The 11,753-nt window shown below is 32.4% G+C and overlaps 1 protein-coding gene across 2 annotated transcripts in view; it reads left to right on the top strand.

Moving 5' to 3' along the window:
* LOC126887104 (deoxyribonuclease TATDN1-like) overlaps nucleotides 1–11,753 on the top strand; it is a 42,785-nt gene that overhangs the window by 22,114 nt on the left and 8,918 nt on the right. The gene's annotated exons all lie outside the window — the stretch shown is intronic.

Genomic DNA, 11,753 nt, shown 5'->3' with positions numbered 1-11,753 from the left:
TAATTGAATGTCAAAGTATTCTCTGAATTAAATGCAAATTTAATGTTCCAAGAAAAAATTTATTGCTCTTCTTCTTTAAAAGTTATCGCATAGAACACTAGTTCAAACATTTGATAAATCATTTATAATTGAATGCCAAAGTATTCTCTGAATTATATGCTAATTTAATTTTCCAAGAAAAAATGTATTGCTCTTCTTCTTCTTTAAAAGTTATCGCATGTTCTGCTAACTTGATAATCAAGCTGAACATTAGTTCAAAAATTTAATAAATAATTTGTAATTGAATGCCAAAGTATTCTCTGAATTAAATGCAAATTTAATGTTCCAAGAAAAAATTTTTTGCTCTTCTTCTTTAAAAGTTATCGCATGTTTTGCTAATTTAATAATCAAGCCAGCAGAACAGTAGTTCAAAAATTGATAAATCATTTATAATTGAATGAAAAAGAATTAAATGCAAATTTAATGTTCCAAGAAAAAATTTATGGCTCTTTTTCTTTAAAAGTTATCGCATGTTCTGCTAACTTGATAATCAAGCTAGCAGAACATTAGTTCAAAAATTGATAAATCATTTATAAAAGTTATCGCATGTTCTGCTAACTTGATAATCAAGCTAGCAGAACAGTAGTTCAAAAATTGATAAATCATTTATAATTGAATGCCAGAGTATTCTCTGAATTAAATGCAAATTTAATGTTCCAAGAAAAAATTTATTGCTCTGTTTTTTAAGAAGTTATCGCATGTTCTGCTAACTTGATTTCAAGCTAGAAGAACATGCGGTAGTTTAAAAAAAAAGCAATAACTTTTTTCTTCTAACATTAAATTTGCAATTAATTCAGAGAATATTTTGGTATTCAATTATAAATAATTATTTATCAATTTTTGAACTACTACAACTAGCTTAAAATCAAGTTGGCAGAACATAGGATAACTTTTTTAAAAATAGTGCAATAATTTTTGTTTGAGCATTAAATTTGCATTTAATTCAGAGAGTACTCTGGTATTCAGTTATAAAAGATTTATCAATTTTTGAACTATTGTTCTGTTAGCTTGAAATCAAGTTAGCAGAACATGCGATAACTTAAAAAAAAGAAAAATAAATTTTTTCTTCGAACATTAAATTTGCATTTAATTCAGAGAATACTTTGGCATTCAATTATAAATGATTTATCAATTTTTGAACTACTGTTCTGCTAGCTTGATTATCAAGTTAGCAGAACATGCGTTAATTTTTAAAGAAGAAGAGCAATAAATTTTTTCTTGGAACATTAAATTAGCATTTAATTCAGAGAATACTTTGGCATTCAATTATAAATGATTTATCAATTTTTGAACTACTGTTCTGCTAGCTTGATTATCAAGTTAGCAGAACATGCAATAACTTTTAAAGAAAAAGAGCAATAAATTTTTTCTTGGAACATTAAATTAGCATTTAATTCAGAGAATACTTTGGCATTCAATTATAAATGATTTATCAAATTTTTGAACTAGTGTTCTGCTAGCTTGTTTATCAAGTTAGCAGAACATGCGATAACTTTTAAAAGAAAAGAGCAATAAATTTTGGCTTGGAACATTAAATTTGCATTTAATTTACACTTAATTATGGTATACGAATAACTGTGTTCTGGTGACTTTGTTCTGCTAACTTGATGGACGTTCTAATTTTTCTTTTAGAACATAATTATTTGTTCTATAGTCGGTCTATGGAATTCGCAACATTTTTCTCCTGCAGAACATTTCAGTGGCGTCTATCTTTCTTCTTTTTGATTGCCTCAGTGTCCAAGATTTGCATTCATGTATCAGTACTAAAAAGATTTGAATTGATTAATCTCATTTTTAGGATTTTTGAAATATTGGGGTCTTTCCACATTTTGGTCACTTCCCCATGGCGATCTTGGTTAAATCATATCTACGTTTTATCTCCTTCTGGTGTGCCTGTGTTTTTAACTAATGATCCCAGATATAAGAATGGGTTTGCAACATCAAACCGGTCAATTTTAAATGGTCCAATGTAGGGTATGATATGAAAGGAGGTGTAGCCTGATGCCTCTAGTAGACTGTTGTGACAAGTCTTACTATGACATCAAGGTCGAACGGTATAATGGATTAATACAAGCTTTTACTTAATATTCTATGTAATCGAAGTACTTCAACTGAAAGTATCTTCCCTCTGGATGTTCTCTCATTTTCGCTTTTGGAAGTGTTGTAATGAAATTGTTTGTCAACAATTTATTTGTTTTTAATTAAGGATCGCTTAGATCATTGTTGATATTTCAACTTCTTCCAAAGTTTCGGATGAAAGTTAATTAGTTTGATACGCATTGAAGTTTGTTTCTCAGGCTAAGCTGGCGTACTTATCAGCAATCAATTTGTAACTACCGAAGGCGCTTAAAGTTCTTCAGATATCTGGATCAAGAGGTTTAATTCGTGCCATTATTCACATTCTTCCTTTATTTTTGACAAATTAATTTCTATGAATATATTCTAAGTTTTCTTGTATCAATGTAAATTATTCTTGTGATATCTACAATAATTGTAAAAAATGTATGTTATTATAATATTTACATACCTACTAGTACTGTCATGTACGGAGGTCATAAGGACCTCCTTTATTTAGATGGACTTACCCAAGTTTTTTTATGTATTTTGACCCGTAGAACACGAATTTTTTGGGTAACAGTTGGTCCGGCTCGTCCGAATGTCGATAAGATTGTTATAACAAAAAACTTGCAAAATTACAAAAAGCGATTTTCTGCAAATCAAATTTTTTTTGTATTTTTTGGGTCATTCTAAGCAGGAAATGTTCTTACAAGTTTTTGCGTAGTATACATAGTTTTCGACATAAACGCGGTTAAACTTTCAAGAAATCGAAAAATTGCAATTTTTGAATCCGAATCTTACAGCATTTGAAAGTTCAAGTCAAAATATACCGGTTTTGATTATTTGCATTGCTAAAAATTATTTTTTTATTGTTAAACAAAGCTATAAACAAATAGTGTTTGAGCGTTTTGCCGCATGCCAAATGCATGCTAAGTAGAAATTGCCTGTTTGCAGGTACTTGCACTTGTACCTACTCTTTCGATTTTAAATGAGAAATGCACTGAAATTATCACTTAAACACTATATATTTATAGCTTTGTTCAACAACAAAAATATTTATTATTAGCAATGCAAATAATCAAAATCGGTACATTCTAGTTTTAGTTCTCGTGTGAGTCGGACGTGTCAATAGCCGGTGCTGACGAGTAATCTAAACGCTTTACTAATACGAATAATAAGTATCGATAATTATTCAAATAATATATAGACTAATAACTCGCGTTTTTGTTTCTATTTTTTAATTAAATGAGTGCGGACACGGGCGGTAAACCGCCCCCTGAACCTGATGGACCTCCCAATACCACCCTTAGTAGTCCAGATGTTGAAATGGAATCCCCTAGCAATTTTAAAGGTTTTAGTAAGGCTGAACTCAACCAAACTGTAAGTACTTCCGATCCTATTAAATCTAACGATGACAAACAAAAAGAAATTTTTAAGTATACCATAAATGACCGTGGACCGTTCCATATACAGAATAAGCCAAATAAAAACGGAACATTGCAGTTAATACAGTGTATCGGAACTACGTTTGAATAGTCGACCAATATAAAAGTTTGACACACATAAATCATAGCAACTCAACTAAAGTCGGTTCGCTAAACTCAGACGCAACTGGCTAGATATTTTAGTCGATAATTTTTTTGTTTTTTGCCAATTTTGCAAAAATTGGCAAAATTACTAACTATTTAGTAATTATTTTTTGCCAACTTTACTAAAATTGGCAAAATTACCGACTAAACTATCTAGAAAGTTGCGTCTGAGTTTAGCGAACAGACTATACCTGTCTTCTTTTAGGCTACGGCTACGGCCAGACAAGCGACAATTTACGGCGCCATAAGAGCAGTAAAATGAAGCGCGAAAATTGGTCCCGCGGTGAGTGTAGTGGATGGCCAGACTGAGCTGTAAAATATCGCGAAGCAATATCGAACGGGTCCATCTTCAGCGTCGTGTCGCAAACAAATGGACCTAGGTCCAAATTTGTAGCTCATGTAGCCACAACCACGACCAAAACACTATTTACATCTCGCGACACGCCGTAATTTACATCCCCGTCTGGCCATGTTTTTTACTGCAGTTACTGCCACTTCATTTTACTGCTGTTACAGCGCCGTAAGAGCAGTAAAATGAAGCGGCCGTAAAAAGCATGACCAGATGGGGATGTAAATTACGGCGTGTCGCGAGATGTAAATACAGTGTTTCGGTCATTGTTGTGGTTAGATGAGCTACAAATTTGGACCCAGATCCTTCTTACCAGGACCCATTTTCGTGCTTCATTTTACTGCTCTTATGGCGCCGTAAATTGTCGCTTGTCTGGTCGTAGCCTTAGCCTAAAAGGAGACAGGTAGTTGAGTTGCTAGGATTTATGTTTGTCAAACTTTTATATTGGTAGACTATTTCAAACGTAGTTCCGATACACTGTATTAACTGCGTATGTTCCGTTTTTATTTGGTTTATTCTGTATATGTTGAAAATAAAGATAGCGATCTTAAAGGTAAACTTAATGCATTAAAAATTGGTGACATTATTCTTACAAAATTCCCAGAATTAGATAATAAAATAATTAGTATCGATACAATTGGCAGAAATAAATTAAGAATTAAATTTACGGATTCTAAAAACGCTAATTACCTTATCGACAAGAAAGACGATCCGGTTTTTGTTAAAAACAATTTGGATGTTTATATACCTAAATTTATTATTATTAGACAAGGTGTTATACGGGATGTCTCAACAGAATTCTCCGATGAATATCTTAAAAATAAAATTAAAAAATTCGAAATAAATTCTAATTTTGAGGTAGTAAACGTTTCTAGAATAAATAGAAAAACGGTTACCGATGATAAAATAAATTATGTTCCTACTAAATCGTGTGTAGTAAGCTTTAAAACACAAGTACTTCCAAAATACGTTACTATAAATAAGGTGTTGAATGAAATTGAACCATATCAACAAAAAGTCCTGCTTTGTTTCAACTGTTTGCGATTTGGCCACCAGGGGAAGCATTGTAGGAGTAACCCCCGTTGTAACAATTGCCAGAAAGACCATAATACAAAAGAGTGTCAGGAAACAACATTAACCCCAAAATGTTTTAGTTGTATGGGAGACCACTTCACAACAAATCTTAAGTCATGTCCAGAATTCAAAAGACAGAAATTAATTAAAGAATGCATGACTAATAGTAATATTAATTACCATGATGCCAACAAACAAATTCCCCGCAAATCTTATGCAGACGTAACATCAAATAACATTATTAAAGATTCTCATCAACAAAATTTGCCTTCTTCTAATTACCCTCTTGTTAACCAAAGTTTAAATAGCTCTTCTGTTACTCGTCCATTCACATTTTCGGCCAGTAGTAATCATAATAAATATACAGTCGTCAAATCTTCTAAAGGCAGCAAAAGGCAGAGACCAAATAGTCCTGTCTTGACACAGTCAGATCCAGAATACACATTTAACTTTAGACAATCAGGAACTAATATTCCAATTATAAATAGTCCTTCATATAAAAATAATTTAAATTCAAATTCTCACACGCTACAAACAGAGTCAAACTCTGATATTTTAGATATAATTTTTACTATTGTTACCGAACTTTTTAAAAATTTTAGGGAAACTAATAATCCCAATGTTACTAAACAAGACTTACAGCAAATATTAATTAGTAAACAATTATTAAACGTGCACAATATACCAACTACTTCGTCGTCTTCTCAGCTATAAACAAACTCAACATTTTACAGTGGAACTGCAGATCTGCAGTTGGCAATAAAGAAAACTTAGAATATCTCTTAAATACAACAGAAACTACCATAGCAGCTTTGTCAGAGACCTGGTTCAAACAGGAAAGGTTTTATAACTTCCAAGGTTACGATATTGTTCGGTCAGATCGTATGGATGGTTACGGTGGGGTAGCCATACTAGTAAAATCCAATAGATTATTTTCAGAAGTCGTAGTACAGAAACCAGCAAGAATGATGTGTACATGCATCGAAGTGAAACTTCTACCTAATAACAAAGCAGTGTACATATTGTCAATATACATTAAACCAAAGACTCGGATAGAAGTAAGAGAATGGATACAATTTTTCGAAAACTTACCACGACCTTTTATAATTGCTGGAGATTTCAACGCTCATCATCTTTCTTGGGTTGTGAGTTTAATGATGTCTATGGTGTTTCTTTGCTCAATGCTATTAATCACTGCAATCTTGTGTATCTCAATGATGGTGCACCCACACTTGTTACGTCAGGTAGAAAAAGTGCCATTGATCTGTCTATTTGTACGCAAGACATAGTACATTTAATATCTTGGTCAGTCATACAGGATCCTCATGGATCCAATCACCTTCCTATATATATGAAGTTTAATAACTCTGACTCAGGCTTACAAACCTATGGTCCAGTTCACAACATATGGGTTCTTAAAAGAGCCAACTGGAATCTGTACACGACAACACTAGAGGAAATGAGCACCGCATGTAACTACAACAATTTCATAGACACGATAAACACAGCTGCAAACATTTGTATCCCGAAAAGAACAATAATAAGAAATAAGTACTGGAAGCACAAACCAAAACAATGGTGGAATGAGACCTGCAACAACATTGCTCATAGGAGAAAAGAAGCTTTCAGATTATGGAAAGAAAACCCAAACATACAAAATTTACTTGAATTCAAACGAGTTGATGCCATCGCAAAAAAAAATATTCAAAGAAACAAAAAGAATTCAGTGGAGGAAATATGTTGAGAGCCTAAATCAGACAACTCCCATCACTGAAGTATGGAAAAAGGTAAATAGTTTTAAGAATCGTAAGCAGCAGAATAAGTTACCTATTGATCTGGAAGCGAATTGGATAGAAGAATTCCATGCCACAATCTCACCAGACTGGGCAAAAGAATGCATAGAATACAATCAGTTATCTTTAAAAACTGTTCCCAGAAACAACTTGTACTTACTTGAACGTTTTGAGATGTGGGAATTAGAAAGATCGTTGAAACTATCTAATAATACTTCACCAGGCGAGGACAATATATTTACTTACTCCATGCTGTTTCACCTCCCATTTAAACATAAAAAGTCTCTGTTAGAAATCTATAATAGTATCTGGACTGGTGCAAGTCCTATTCCGGATAGCTGGAAGAACTATATAATATTACCTATTAAAAAGAAAGACAAACCGCTAGACCTCTCAAGTTCGTACAGACCTATATCTCTGGCATCTTGTATTCTTAAAACTCTGGAAAGAATAATAAAGAATCGATTAGAACAATGGCTAGAATTTGAACACATCCTACCAAACACAATATGGTTTCCGGAAATTTAGGTCCACTCTCGAAGCTATTACTGTTCTCGTTACAGATATACTGACAAGATATACAATAAAGAAACATACAGCTGCAGTTTTTATTGACCTTTCCTCGGCTTTTGATAACGTAAATTTAAACATTTTGTACCATAAGCTGACATCAATAGGAATACCTCATGAAATATGTTCATTTTTAATTTCACTATACTCCGATAGACGACTTTCACTAAAATTAAACCAAAATCTTCAAGGATCCCGAACATCGAATTTAGGACTCCCTCAAGGCAGCATACTCAGCCCGCTACTTTTTATACTATATACAATGGACTTCGAAGTAAATTTGAATAACGTGAATATGATACAGTTTGCTGATGATATAGTTATCTACACCAACGGTACTACTATTTCAAATTGTCAGAACATTTTAAAAACAAACCTATGGTCAGTTAAGCACTGGTTAGATTCAAACAACTTAATTCTTTCTGAAAAAAAATCTGAAGTGTGTATTTTTACTAAAAAAAGGGACATAACTCAAGTACAGTTACAACTGGGACCATATCTTCTTCCAATCAAAAATTGTGTTAAATACCTTGGACTCTATTTAGACAGAAAATTACTGTGGAAAGATACCATCCACCATGCAATAAAAAAAACCGAGAACGCTATGAATATTTTGAGAGCATTCTGCCATACCAAATGGGGAGCAGATCCAAATACCGCTTTACTGTTCTATAAAACAATGGTTAGAAGTATATTAGACTATGGCAGTCACCTATATGGAACAGCAGCACATACTCACCGAAACAAAATAGAGACCCAGAAAAACACAAGTTTGAGAATATGTCTTGGTTATCTTAAATCTACCCCAATAAATATTATAGAAGTCGAATCTGTAGAACCTCCACTATCTTTCAGAAGGCAGCTAATTAGTCATAAATTTATGGCTAAAGCCATATCCAAAGAAGCCAGCTATCTTCGTAACATTCACGACCTCACTGTCCTAGTACTCACCCATCCATATTGGCACTCAAAAGCTACTCCATTCCTAGTAAACAGCTATACCACACTGGCACAAATCTCTAACTCCCTGTCTATCAACAAAACTATACCTATCTACACCGAACCTCCCCATGTTTTCTTTTCAAAACATATAAAAACATACTACCTGGACCCAAAAGAAAACTTTCTAGAAACCATTAATGGAAGATGGCCTGAACACCAATACATATATACTGACGGATCCAAGTTGAATGGAAAAGTAGGCTGTGCCTTTTATGACGCAACTCTTCCCAATATTACAAGTTCAAGCTACCAGATGAGTGTTCCATATATACCGCCGAAACAATTGCCATAGCAAATGCATTTAGATACGTCCAGTCGAGAAACACACAGAATCATGTTATATTCACTGACAGTAAAAGTGCAGTTGACCGAATAACAAACTTGAAATCATCGAAAAACCTTACTAACATAGAGGCAGAAATATTAAAACTGAACTTTGAAGCAACAAAACAAAGGAAAACAATAACTGTAGTGTGGATTAAAGGGCACTCAGGAATAAAAGGTAATGATGCAGTGGATACACTAGCCAAATCAGCCACTGACACAGGTTACCATCTATCTAACCACCAATATTGTTCCATATACAGATCTTACCTCCAAGTTTACTTCACATTTAAAACAATTGTGGCAGCAAGAATATAATTCATCAGTCACAGGGCTTAACTATGTCGGCCACCAAAATAACATACCATTGAAAAGCTGGTTTCATGAATTAACCAAACGAAACTTCATTGTTACAATAAACAGAATAAGATCTAATCATGCTATGACTCCTTTGTACAAATATAAAATAGGACTGGATGAAAACCCATATTGTCCATGCGGAGAAGTTGGTGATATGAACCATGTAATCCTAGAATGTTCAAGAAATAAGAAGAGCATAGAATCATTTTTCGAAGAAATAGTAAATCTCAAATTCTGTTTGCCAACCAGTCTAAATTGTATAATTTTTAGTAATAATATTAACTTATATCAATGTTTGTATAATCATTTAATTCGTTGCAAAATGAAATTGTAAAAAACTAACACCATTGTAAGCAATTCTGCGATACAAAATATTATTGTAAGTGTGTTCACGAAAAAATTAACATAAAAAATAATAATTAAAAAAAAAGTTAAAAAAAAAGTAAAATAATGATAAACAAATAAAAAAAACAAAAAAAAACAATGAAAAAAAAAAAGGAAATAAAACTAAACAAAATACTACATAAATAAAGCATTAAAAAAAACAAAAATATAATTAAAAAAATAAAAAAAATATACATATAAAAAATGCACTAAACAGAAACACACACATTTTACTAACACAATAACATTTATCCTAGGGTGTGAGAATTTGAAAAATCAATTTATTTATATTGGATCAAAAAAAATGCTCCCTTTATATTTCATAAATAAAAAATAAGTCTGGCTAATTGGTTCATGCCAAAGCCAATTATAAAAAAAAAATCAAAATCGGTATGATTTGACTTGAACTTTCAAATGCTGCAAGCAGAATTGCTATTTTATTTTTCAATCAAAAGTTATTCGGGTTCAAAAATTGCAATTTCTCGATTTTTGAAAGTTTAACCGGGTTTATCTCGAAAACTATGCATCATACGAAAAAACTTATATAATAACATTTTTTACTTGAATGACTCAAAAAATACAAAAAATGTTTAATTTGCCAAAAAATCGCTTTTTTGTGATTTTGCAAGTCTTTTGTTTATAACAATCTCATCGACATCCGGACCAACTGTTACCCAAAAATTCGTGTTCTACGGGTCAAAATACATAAAAATACTTGGGTAAGTCCATCTACATAAAGGAGACCATTGTACCCACCCTGGCGACAGCACTACACCTACATTTATAATAAAATATGTTTGATTTTTTATTAAATGTGTTGTACTAAATTATATTATTAAACTGTTGTATTAAAAGTGACTCTATTATTAAATAACTATACCTATATAAGTTATGACAGCTATGACGCATCGACTTTTTTTTTAACTCGACACAAGTTCCGGAAGATTGTTTAAAAATACATATTATAGTAGTATAAAAGTAAGTTACTTTATAGTTGAAACGGAAATCGGTCAAAATGCGCAACAAAGTAGCGATATCAACGTTTAAGAAATTCGAGTAGCCGCTTTAAAGAAAAGAACATGCCAGTATTTTAACACCCCATTAATCATTGTAAATTAGTAATTTTAGAACTTACAGTAAACATTTGCATACTAGTACAGCTAAAATTATTAGACGATAAAACATTAAGCAAGAGAAATTTAACGCTTTTTCTACTTTTTAGGACAAAAAAGCAATTTCATTAGCGGAACCGAATTCAAAATTATTCTGCGCATCATTTTTGAAACGCTATTTGGTTAAAATATCTCATTTTTGTTATTAAAAAAATATATTAATTTGTCTGGACTAAATTGCGGTTCTGTTGATATCAGAGGACTTGGTATTCACAAAATGTTGCCAAACTGAATTTTTTTATATTCGGTTTAAATTTTCTAGGGGATTTCCGAGCCGACATAATTGGATGTTGAAAATGTCAACCGTCACTCTTCATGCGATAATAAAGAATTTATCGTATTTCGTAATTTGAAGTCACTTAAATCACTGTTATAAATTTTCCATAGAAATTGGTTAAGTTGCATAGATTTTGCTTTTTAACTGACCCCACAAAAAGAAATCGAGAGGTGATAAATCTGGAAATCGTGGGGGTCATTCAACGAGACCTCTTCCAATACACCGACATGGAAACGTCTAATTCAAATATTTTCGAACGAATAGTGCGTAATATGGTAGGACGCCATGCGCCATCCTGTTGGAACGTCAACCGTTTCTAAATGTATCGGTCATTCTGATTTTCAATTATAACTGTTAATTATGGATCAATGGAGTCTTGTAATATTTCTATGTATTTTATGTCTATGGTTAAATCCTAATTTTGATATTTTTTAGGTTAAGTGTATAAAATCCACAAGCAATGTCTACCTTCAAACTAATTGACGTGAACGCAAATCTTACTCATAATAAGTACTCAGGTTGCTATGGACATCCCCCAACTAAGATCCACAAAGCCGATTTACAACAGGTTTTAGAAAGAAGTTGGGAAGCAGGTTTAGATCGGATAATAATTTGTGCCCAAGATTTAAACGAGAGTAGAAAGGGCTTAAAAATAGCACAAAGTGACAAGAGATTATTTACCACAGTTGGCTGTGCTCCTATAAATTGTTTACAATTTGAAGAAAATGGCGAACCTGACTCATATGTACAACAACTAAAAGA

Source organism: Diabrotica virgifera, chromosome 6 (assembly GCF_917563875.1).
Source record: "Diabrotica virgifera virgifera chromosome 6, PGI_DIABVI_V3a".
Lineage (NCBI taxonomy): Eukaryota > Metazoa > Arthropoda > Insecta > Coleoptera > Chrysomelidae > Diabrotica > Diabrotica virgifera.
The sequence above is the reverse complement of the archived record's forward strand: the minus strand, read 5'-3'. Positions and strand labels throughout refer to the sequence as shown.